Source organism: Trachymyrmex septentrionalis, unplaced genomic scaffold (genome assembly GCF_001594115.1).
Source record: "Trachymyrmex septentrionalis isolate Tsep2-gDNA-1 unplaced genomic scaffold, Tsep1.0 scaffold80, whole genome shotgun sequence".
Taxonomy (NCBI): domain Eukaryota; kingdom Metazoa; phylum Arthropoda; class Insecta; order Hymenoptera; family Formicidae; genus Trachymyrmex; species Trachymyrmex septentrionalis.
The window spans coordinates 616,927-628,996 of NW_017305988.1; positions in this window are offsets into that span (position 1 = coordinate 616,927).

The window sequence follows — 12,070 nt, forward strand, 5'->3', positions numbered from 1 at the left end:
CTGATTCTTATCTGAGTCTTCTCCAGGATTGCGCTGTTTATTACGTATCGTCATTATTACATATACAAGAAGACTCAAACTCAGCTTGCTAACTTCCAATCATGTTATTGATTACAGTAATAGAAATGATGATTACGCAGTTTTGTAAGTAAAAATACTAGAAAACATAAATTGTGTAATAAATTGAGCTAATTTATAAAACTTAGAAGATTTATAATTAACAATGTGTTTTATAAAACCTTAAAATAAGAAATGCAAAATGTGAAATGACAATGCATCAAGTATTTGATTTGCAATATCGAACAAAATCATATATAGAGAATGAAATGAGGCATAGGGAGAAAAGGCAAAAAACAAAAGGAATTTTATTCTTTTCAATCTTCATCTTCGTAATCTAAAGTCTAATCTTACAAAATTAGTCTTTGCTTTCTCCTTTCCTTATTATTAGTCACAGATATATTCAATTTCTTTAATCTGCTAGAGGGATCCTTTTCCTCTTATATCATCGTCTGACATTATAATACATAATGAAAATAAAATAAAATTCTGAGGAAAAGTCGCATAAAATTTCATCGCCTCCAAATTCATCAGATACATACGCAGCTCCTAAAGATTGATGCAAATCTTACGAAACAGTTGATATATGTATGATCTCGAGCACACCAGGCACTTTCTCTCGACCCGGTAAGTAATGTAGGCCGATATAAAAAGACTAGTGTTGGTTTCAATGTCAAGGCGTGGATAGCTTTACCGGAAAGGCGTTGAGAGAGAATTGTACTCAATTTTAAAAAGTAGATTAAATTTAAATTTGATAAACGCATTTCTGCTTTTTTCTTTATTTTTCCTTATTTTTCCCCCTTATTTCGTTATTTTTCCTACGTACAATCCCAATTTAAATGTTACTTCATCATTTTGCTCCCGAGATTAAAACTCTGAAGAGTGTAAAAGAGAAAAGTAGCAAATCGCGGATCTATTTTTCGCCGAGAAAAGATCGTCTTCAGATACACCAAAGGATAATAGCGGAAGCTCGATAAAACCTCGAGGCGATGCAATGTATCATACGGCTAGGTTCTGCGGAACATTTTATGAATTGCCGTGAGGGTCACGACATGTGCCATACCGTGGCCAGAACCGTAAAAGAAACCACAGCCGCACGGAGCGCAACTTTCGATCGTTTCTCGTGATGCGACGTACCGATAGCGTATTAAGCACTACCTAGTGAATGACACGATCTCCCACGCCTCTCTATTCGTCTTCTTGACTGCGCGCGAGGCGGAGAGGAAGTCTCCTATCGCAGCGAAGAGAGAGGCAACTTGCGGGCTCATCCTTTTACTGATGAACGCGTCGCGCCAGTAAACTCACTTTCATCTGTGATATTAGCCGAGCCAAGGCGAACGAATGCGCAAGGCGATTCGCCTTTCGATTTGCGAGACACGATCGGGTCCTGTAAGCATCCATAAACGTCCTCGTACGGACGATTAACCCGTGAGGGTGTTTGACACCAATGCAGTTAGTAGGAAAGAAATAGAATGCTATCTTCCAAGCGTTAAGTTATTACTTAAGCTAGAGTGCCAATTGTCAAACGTTATTGAGACTTTCCGTATATTAGTAATCCAATATCAAATTAATTTAAAATAATATAGAGATAAAATAAGTGTTTATAAAAAATTTTATAAAAACATTTATAAAAAATTTTATTTATTTATATTATTATTATATAATCATAATCAAATACTTTTTAAATATAATATTATATTTTAATTGTAATCTTTAATCTTCAACTACATGAGAGGGTTACTTGAATCCGGGTGAAAATTTCAGTCAGATGTTAATTTTGTACGATTAATATTGCAAAGTTAAAATGGAAAGGAGGGGAGGAGGGAGAGGATAACAAAATTTAGAACCTTTGTCGATCGCTGTGATGCAATTAAGAAACAAACTTTCAAAATGAATTTTGTCGAAAATTTCATTTTTTTTAATTAAAGATGGCTTAATTTCAGTGTTAAAATACTCATATTTTAAGCTACTCTATAATGGTTTGAAAACATTTTTTCGCCATCAATTTATATGCTGAAAAAAGTCTAGATATTCGAAATACACTATGTCCTTTTACTAGAGACAAATAAAATGCATTTGTTTACCATTTTTAGTAATTGTTTAGCAATTTTGTTTAACATTTCACATCATATCTGATTGGCAAATTATTATTCTCTTAAGACGTGTAATTTTCTTGTGGCTTTCTTTCTCGTTTTCTGAAAATTATAAATTTCGAACAAAATGCATTTTGAAAGTCTGCTCCTCAATTGTTTTATTGTTGTCTTGACGCTGATTATGATGCAATAAAAATTTGACTTGGATGACTAGGACTCGTCAAATGTAAATTCGACGGATTTTTATCAAAAGTAAAAATTTATTTTCAGCAAGCCTGTTTATTAATGCTGTATTCAAGTATATGTGCTGTTTCCTTATAATTAAAACATATAGTCAGAAACATATTATAAAAAAAAAACATTTTTGTGAGACAGGCGTCTTGGCGAAACGATCGTTTTATTTTCTCGTAGTTATAAAATCGTAATGTCGATATCATTATATTTGATATAAAAAATATTTTTATTGCATTTTTTTTTTAAGAAGAAAATGCAAACCAGAACACAAAAAATGCCTCCATTTCAATTGTGCAAATAATTATACATTTTGAATAAATTATTTTCAATATAACGTTTTTTTTTTAATTTACGTTTTCGTCTTTTTAAAATACTATTTGTTTTTATCTGTATCTTTTTTTTATTAAAGATATTTTTTGAAAAAAAAAACTGATTTTTGCCCTTTGTACAAATTTTTTTTTTACATTTTTTGACATAATTTTTTCAATTATTATCAAAATCTTTTTATATTTTGACATTTTAATTTTTAATATATTCTGGTATTTAATTTAAAAAAATATTTTTCATTGAGATTTTACAGAGCCAATCAGAAACACTATGGGTGACTTAAACCCAGATATGTGTAAATTAAAACTCTAAAACGAGACATGTAGTTGAGGGTTAAATACAGTTAAATTATAATATTGTAACAAAAAAGCATTTAAGATTAATAATAATAAATTTTGTGTAAGTGTACAGACATTTATCTTACTTTTTATAAAGAGGATTTATCTAATAATAAATAATTACAGAGTCTTGCTTCCTTTGCAAGAAATTTTCTATTTTATGTCATATATTTTTCCGCGTTGTGCGTTACGCCGAGAATTGTGTTAATTTACGAAATTAAAAAAAGAAATACATTAGTTGATTGAACAACATAAAGCTTCGCACGTGAAGTGAATTCATTCGAAATTACTATTAGTTAATTTAACAATTCAATTCTACATTTAATAGTATTGAAGCTACGTTTTTTTTCCTATTTTTAACACGAACTATTTAACGTGATTATAATCTACGAACGTGACAGTGACAAGGATATGAAAGCCAGTGTTTGCTTTAATCCTGTATTGTCTTCTTTTTCCGTACTATATTGTACACGCAAATGAAACGACACTGCTGTACACCATTGTCTCCCGATGCACTTCTTCATGCCAGTAATAACAGCAGCACGTGTTGAAAAAAAGGGGAAAAATACACCCTTCGCGAAAAAGTCAAATTACAATGGTGGTACCAGCGCAGCTCACGACAAGCACTTTTCTTGAATAACGTATGCGGACGTGGTTACGCTGCGACGTAACGACGAAGCTAGGTGGTACTTAAGAGGCGTTGAAGTATGAGAAAGGATATTTTTAAATGTGCATTCTTGCACCTTAGGGAAACCAGGAAAACCATAAAACATTTGAATTAATGAACATATTATTTTTTTAACAAAAATTATGAAATACGATGTAAAATAAATCCCTTAAACCGACGTAACTGCTGTATTTGATAACTAAATAAGAAAATTTAAGAATTAAAATTTCTTTTTGATGCATATAAAACTCGCAGCGTAAAGTTCCATATTATTATTATATTTTATCATATTATGTTTTACATCATTATAAAAAATTTATTATAAATATATCATTATATGATTATACTTTATATCACTATTTTATGTTCTAATATTATTTAAACATGTATGGAACAGAGCATTTTGTTAAATATTCCTACAGATAATTAAAAGCTGTCATTATTAAATATATCGTCTTTGATATTATTTAAATTTATCAGTATTTAATAAAGTTGCCATATAAACTTAAAAATTTAATATAAAATCAATAATGGAGCGTTTGCTATCGATAGTATTATTAAAAAGATGTAATTTTGTTAATAATATTAATTGGTACTATTAGTATTGGAGTTTATTAAATAAGCTGTTAATTTTATGATAAAATTTATAAACGGCTTAATTATTCACAATAGATGCCTCACGCGTTACGTTGCGTTGCATTAACTTGCCTGAACATTCAATTCCATTTTGGAAAGTTAGCGGCGTGTCTCAACTTTGCGACTATAAAATCAAGAATTATTCATCATGCGCTATAAATTACAGTCGACAGTTTGTTGACGTCGCGTCAGCCAGTCTAAGGACTTACTTTCTTCCCTGTCATGATGCAAACTAATTGTTCGGTCGTTGTCCTCCCGCTTCTTCGCGTTTTCGTTACGCCTAGCTCACCACCCGGTATTTCAATAAGCAGTTTGTTAATTTGTTTAATTAATCGCAGAAAAAAAACACTAATGTCACATGACCAAGTGTCGTGACTATTGAAGAAATCATGTTTAAATCTCTTTCACATTCATTTAAGACAAAACATTGTCAATGTAAACAAAATTCAAAAAAAATTATATTCAGAAAAATTTGAAATCAATATTAATTTATAGAAAAAAGGTTGATGGAATACCTTTCTTCATATTAATCAGAAAAATGATCTAAAAATTTCCTATACAACAGATAAATAAAAGTAATAGAAATTTAGCAACGGTTAATATATCTACTCTGTGTGTGTATAGTAAATATACAACAAAAATTGTTCTTAATTTTTTTTTTAAATCTATTTATCGTGAAAAGACTTTAAGGTCATGAGATATTTGCTATACCTATAATTGGCAATTTTTTAAAAGATCATAAAGAGAGGTGCAATTCGGTAGGATCGATTCAGGCGCTGTAAAAATGGTTGTAAGAGCATCTCAGTACCTGAGGAAGCAATCAACGAGCAACGAGAATCTTGGGATCGTTGCGACTCAAACTTATTGATTAGTTTCTTAAACACTACACACAGCAGCAGTATTTCATTCCGCTTTACGATGCGTAAAAAGTATTTTCACGGGTATATGAGAATGTATAGTACTCCGTAACGATGTCAGATGTGGGAAACAAATCAGCAAACTGTAATTTCACAGATCCAATAGCATACTATAGTGAACCGTGGAATTATCAACTCAACTGAAGCTATTATTCTGCTGTGTAAAGTGAAGGCTCTAGACTAATCATATTGAATCTATGATGCCAGTAGCGAGAAACCGTATGTAATTTCTTCTTGTAGTAGAACTAGTATAGTTATAAAACGTCTTCTTTGCACCATTTGTGTTTCTTTGTTTTACGATGGAATAATTAACAAATTTAGCCAACCGTCGACAATTTCATTTGCCCCACAAGGCAAATTTAAAATAAATTATATAGTCATTTATCAATATAAGAAAGAGATGAAAGGAATTTACAGCTCGTTTTATGAGTTAATCGGTAGAAAGCGACAATAATGCGAAAAACACACTTATTTATTTCGCACAAACGGAAATTACTTACGATTGCTCACTTATAATGTCATAAAATGTAACAACTACAGTGACCAGTACACAGCCTTAAGTAGAGATTAAGTATCGTATAATAGCTTAGCTACATGCGATTTTAACGACGAAACATATTTTATGGAACATGTTATACATATTGGCAAAACAGTCACTGAGAAACGCTCGGATACCTCTAAAAATCTTTTAAATATTCCTATCAACATGAGAAATAGCTCTGAAAAATACACGGAAAACCTATCGTCGCAAACACTTTGACAGTACATCGATAAAACATTATGGTTGAATATTCAATTTTTCATTTACAGTACACTACCGGCCGGTATGCTATTCACACACGTTTTAGGAAGCATAAGCACAAAGAAAAAATTAAAAGATCAAAAGCTTTTCGAATAATAGGGAAACCTTTGGTAAGCACGAAAGCGATGAAAATAAAAGGTAATAATTACTATACATGGACGTTTCTTTCAGCATGGTGATTTTATTATAAATTTCTTTTCCTTTTAAAATAAAATTATATTTTTTATTAATTACTTCAAGCATTTCTTGCAACTGTATAAAACAGATTTTCGTTATCACAATTCTGTATTATGTTTTAAAAGTGTTATCTTTTTAAAGAATAAAAAAATTTAAAACTTTCTCTATGAAGAAATTTTTTACTTTTTTTTCCTAAAATATAATTTTCTAATAAACAAAATAAATGGCGAAAAAGAGTCGTCGTATAATATATATAATTAAAGATAATAGTCAAAGATACATAAAATAAAATAAAAAGTACAACGGCGTATAATAAAATATAAAACATATCTTTGACTATTATCTTTAATTATATATATTATACGACGACTCTTTTTCGCCATTTATTTTGTTTATTTGTTTATACATAAAGAGTCTTTACACCGCTGTTATTTAATATAATTTTCTATTAATAAATGCAATGACACAGAAATCACAAAAGTTTTCAGATTATTTTATTAAATATGTAAACAATAAACATGTCTTATTAATCTTTGACGTATATTAGAATTGACATTTCGACGAAGTAAATTGCTCGTATTATCACTTGATAATTGTTTGTATTATCTTGTAAAGTTATTGTTTGTATTATCTTGTAAAGTTATTTCTATAAAAATCAATTGATTTTCTAACAACTTCACGGTACGAGTTAAGATGATAATGGCATAAGGCGATATTATTATATGCATTTGCGTCCGCTTGCCTAATACAAGGAACAATCAGATGGGGTCTAATAAGAGAATAATGATCTCCGCGTGAAACTTATTACGACTTGTTAGCCAATTTCAAATCCTCGGAGGCGAAATGTCACCGATGGATGGAAGGACATTCATTATGCCCGAGAGGATTCTCGGAGGACAGCGCGAGATTGGATAACATCTGTTGAAAGAAGAAAAAAAAGCATATTACTTACTAACGTTCCTCAAGTCACGGAAAAGAGGACGCCCTTTCGTGATATTGCCGACAAGAGCCAGTGCGACCGATCGCTAACGAAAGTTCATCACCGTCACATCGATCTTACGGCGATCCGTTGAAAGGGAATTAGGGATCTTGATCGAGCAAACGGAGACGGAAATAACGAACTTTATGAGATGCAGGCCAATGTACATGATGATTGCCGACCAACAATAAATTCAGTGTTTAGTTTTTTAATTCATTATACACGAACTGAACCAACTGACACGAATGTACTGCCGTGGACAAAAAGGTTGCAACAACAAGGTTTCTTTCAACAAATTTCAGTTTGATTGACAATGAGAAGCTACCCAAAAATCGTGAGATCGTCCTCGTCATTTTTCCACGCATCAAAATTCATTGAAAGAAAAGCGTCGCAATGTTTTTGTCCATGATAATTTACTTTCAAATAATCCACAAATGCGAATTAGTTTGAAAATATTTAATTTCAAAACAAAGGAAGTTACAATTTTTTGGGAATATTCTCTTTATAATTTCACACATTCTGCGCATTTAATTTTAAAAACATGCAAGTTTTTTTGTTCTATATTAAATATATTTTAGTGAAAAATTATACTGATATGCTATTAATAAAGTTATAGGTAGATTTATATGTATGTATGAATAGATTTTGGTAGAAAATTAATGCGCATTTATACAGCATATTCCGAAATTCGAAGATAATATATTCCAACGTGAAACCATGAAAAATTAAGCAATAAAAATGTAAGCCATTTTTTTCAAGTGTAAGTAGTTTAAGTGTAAATAGTTTTTTAAGTGCAAATGTTTAAAGTTTGACTATAATCATAAATGTTAGTTAAAAAGTTATCAGGGCCTCTATTTTTGAAAAAAAAATGTATACAAAAATCTACGTTACGTACACTATAGTATTTTCCTAGAATTTCATATACGTATTTCTTTTCAAAAACAGAGAATATACATATAACATGCAATGGCATTAAAGATAAGACTGAAAAATAAGACTGAACAAAATATTATCACTGTATGCACACTATTACACGGAAAATTGATCTTTTCGATGATTAGTCAAAGTTTAAATGTTTATATATAAAAAACTACTTCATGAAAAAAAAGAATTGCGCTATTGTTACTTAATGTTTCACATAGTTACACAAAGTTTCACACTGCAATAATATTACCCGCAAATTTTAGGACACTCTGTATATATGTTATATATTTTAATATATGTATAAATATTATATATAATATATATTTTAAATAATAGTTTAAATATATATTTTAAATAATAGATTACCTCATGGATATTTCGTTGTCGACTGATGACTCTCCCAGGCCCCCTACTCTTCCTCTCTTATTCTTTCGTGTTATTTACACAATACTCACTCACGAAAACGCGGTTAATTATAATCGTGAGCGCACTAATCACAAGAAGACAATAATCGCGCGGCACTTTAAACGACACTTGCGACGTTAATTGCACGATTATTTCTTAATTATAAGACGTGCATTTGATTACATATTGTAGCGAGAGAATAACACGAAAGAAGTATAATACATAATATAACGCTCTCTCTTCTTTTACTTACTTTCTAAGCCCAAAAGGATCCCCCTTCCCCCTCAAGATATAATCCGGATAATTCGAATACTTTGGAGTTGCCAATCTCGTATGAAAATATAAGCGGAAGATTTTAATACCGTGCGGGGTATGGTATAATTAATAAAATCGAATGATCAATTAAAGTATGACAAACTGCGAAAATATATAATATAATCGAAATTTAATATTATACTAAATGCATCTTGAACGCATAAATCCCGAAAACGCATAAATTTACGCGAAATATCATTAATGAGCAATCGATATATGTCAAGGCCTTCCGGACGCATGAATCAAAGGCTTTACATAAATCAAGCTGACAATACATCATTCTGCACTCTCCATTCGAAAATAGCTTGAAAATTATGTTCAAATAGGTAAAAAGATCAAAGAGCAATGTGAGATATTTAAATATGAGTATTATAGGAAAATAATTATTGCCTAAAAGTATCTATCGCTATATTAATTATACAAAATAATATTAAAAAACTGATATACAGAAAATATTATATATTATTTTAATACAATAGATACTCAGTAATTAATATTGATCATTTAATTTGCGCATAGCTTCCATATCCATATTCTTGGCCAGAATGAGTCAATCTTTTATTGCTTTTAGCTATGTTTAGAGCGGCATATACAATGAGATTTTAAGGCGTAAAACTTAGCTTTAAGCACTAAGTCGCAAGAAATTGATCGATCATAGTTGAATATTCTCCTCATATTCGATTGATCAATTTCTTACGGCTAAGAGTTTAAAGCTTAAGTTTTAAAGCTTAAGTTTCTTAAAATCTCATTGTCGCTTGTGATCATATTTCGATCAATCGGAAAGAAAAAAACTCATTTTTTAATACTGGCTCATTATTATGGCTAACAACATTATTTTGTTCGATTCGTATACGCGAATATCGATTATAGATTATAGATAAACGCAAAAAACGCATGATATAACGAGAGGTTACCTAAAGGAGATATGAATTCATCAAAAATTGCATAAGGCTGATCAAAAATGTTATTTGCAGAGATTTCATTCGTACGAAAATATTAATAAACGTTTTTCATAACCCACATTATTTTGATTCAAAATTAAAAAAAAATTTTTAGAAAAAAGAGTTTGCTTATTGCATCACATGTATATATTATAATTTTGTTTTCATTAAAAAACATTACGATAAAAAATTTATAATATAAACAAATTTCTCGACGTAAAAATCAATTATAAAAATCCAATATAACATATCGATATTGGTAGTGACGCGATAGGCTTTTAAAACCGTGTCAAGCAATATTTATATTATTTTAAAATAAAAAATCTATAAGATAAAAATACGTTTATAAAATAACTTATTGCCTTAATTTGAGTAATATACATGTATCTAGACATATTCGCTATATCTATTATAAATATAATTGTCACAGAGATCTGTTATTTCAAAAAATTTTTTCACTCACCGATCGATGCGCAACAGTGGAGTTATCTGGAACGTTGACTACGGTGATTCTGTAACACACAAATTTAACATATTAAAGTAGCGCTCTTGATAATCAATGTTTTAAAACTGATTATTTTACGAGTTTAATGCATCAAAACACAATAATCCGCAAATTGCGCAGCTTCTTTAAAAAAAATATTCATGAAAATTATTATATTTATTGAATTTTGCAATATCTAAAAATTATAAAAATAATTATAAAATTTTTTAGAAAAGAATTTTCACAAGAATAAAATTTATAAATTTTTATTAATTTTTTTTCTCTGATTATTATTTTTTAATCATTGGAATGAAACAATTCGTATTAATAGGAAAAAAATAATTTTGCACAAATAAGAGAGAGAGAAATAATATTTATCGCAAAGTTGCTCCACCGGTGCCTGATGCACCTCTCCTAAACCTCCTTCTTCTGTTACATTGTCCAGGTTGTCGGCTTTGTAAGACTTCTTTGATATGATACACTCTGGGTTATTTTCTGAAACATTTAAATAAACGATTTGATTAAAACAGGTAACAAATATTTTCTAATATAATCTATTATATAATACATATATTTGAATTTATACATATATATAGAATAGAATAGAGTCATATACTATATATAATTTTATACATATACTATATAGTATATGTACAGAACCAAATTTCGGGAGCGTGTAGAGGTAGAGAATCAATAAACTAAAAAAAAAGTCCTTCAGAGATATGCTCGCTTTTGCTGCGTTTTAGAGAAAATCACAAAAGTTTTTTTTTATTTACATTTAAAGCATTTTAAAATCTTATTTTTAAAATTTTTTTATTTCGCAAATTTTTCATAAATTTTGTTGCTCCTACTAAATATATCGTTATTTTATACAAAAATAATAGTTAAATTTGATACCGTATCAATTTAATATTATACGACAATTTTTCGTAAAATTATAACATTTTGAAAATTCGGTTTGCACACAATGTATTTGAAAGAACCTGTGCGTTTTTTTTTACATATAACTTAACAGTTACGTTGCTAAAAAAAACAGGTACGAAAACACGTGTACTACAAATGCTTTGAAACAAGATACGTCACTGTCGAAGTGCAAACGCCCTGGTGCAAACTGGTCAACTGCACAGCTCAGATCGTGATTGTAATCGATACAACTATATCTTTGTGTAAAAACTTGCAGCGAAATGATCTTGAGCTTGCTTCAAAACTCAATTCTTGATTTCTATAAGTGCAAAAGTGCTTAACTCAGACAACTAATTTGCAAGATATCATTAATTAATTGCAAAAATAAAATTAATTTCGCTCCGGAACATTTAACCTTATTCTTAAGCGTTTTCATCGAGATTGCTGATTGAAATAATCGCCAATATCTTCATGCAAAAAATTTTAGGAAGCTAATTGGTTTTGTTTGAAAGCTAAGATTTTAATGTGTCAATAAATTTAAGATCGCTTAATTCAGTTGACTAGTTAACGCGATATCATCAAAAATAAAATTAATTTTATCTTAAAATCTATCATCGTCTCGTAAATTAAAAATTATATTTAAATTATCAAATTTTGTATTTATATTATAAATATATATCTTGATCCAGTGAGTTTGTAATAATTAATAAGAAAAAATTAATTGTAGGAAATATTATAGGATTAAATAATAATCTTAATTCATCTTTAGCTTATCTATTACAAAATAATAGTTCTAACATATTACAATTATCTGTAATATTAATAATTATAATATAATAATATTTTTATATAAATTTTAATATAAGATAAA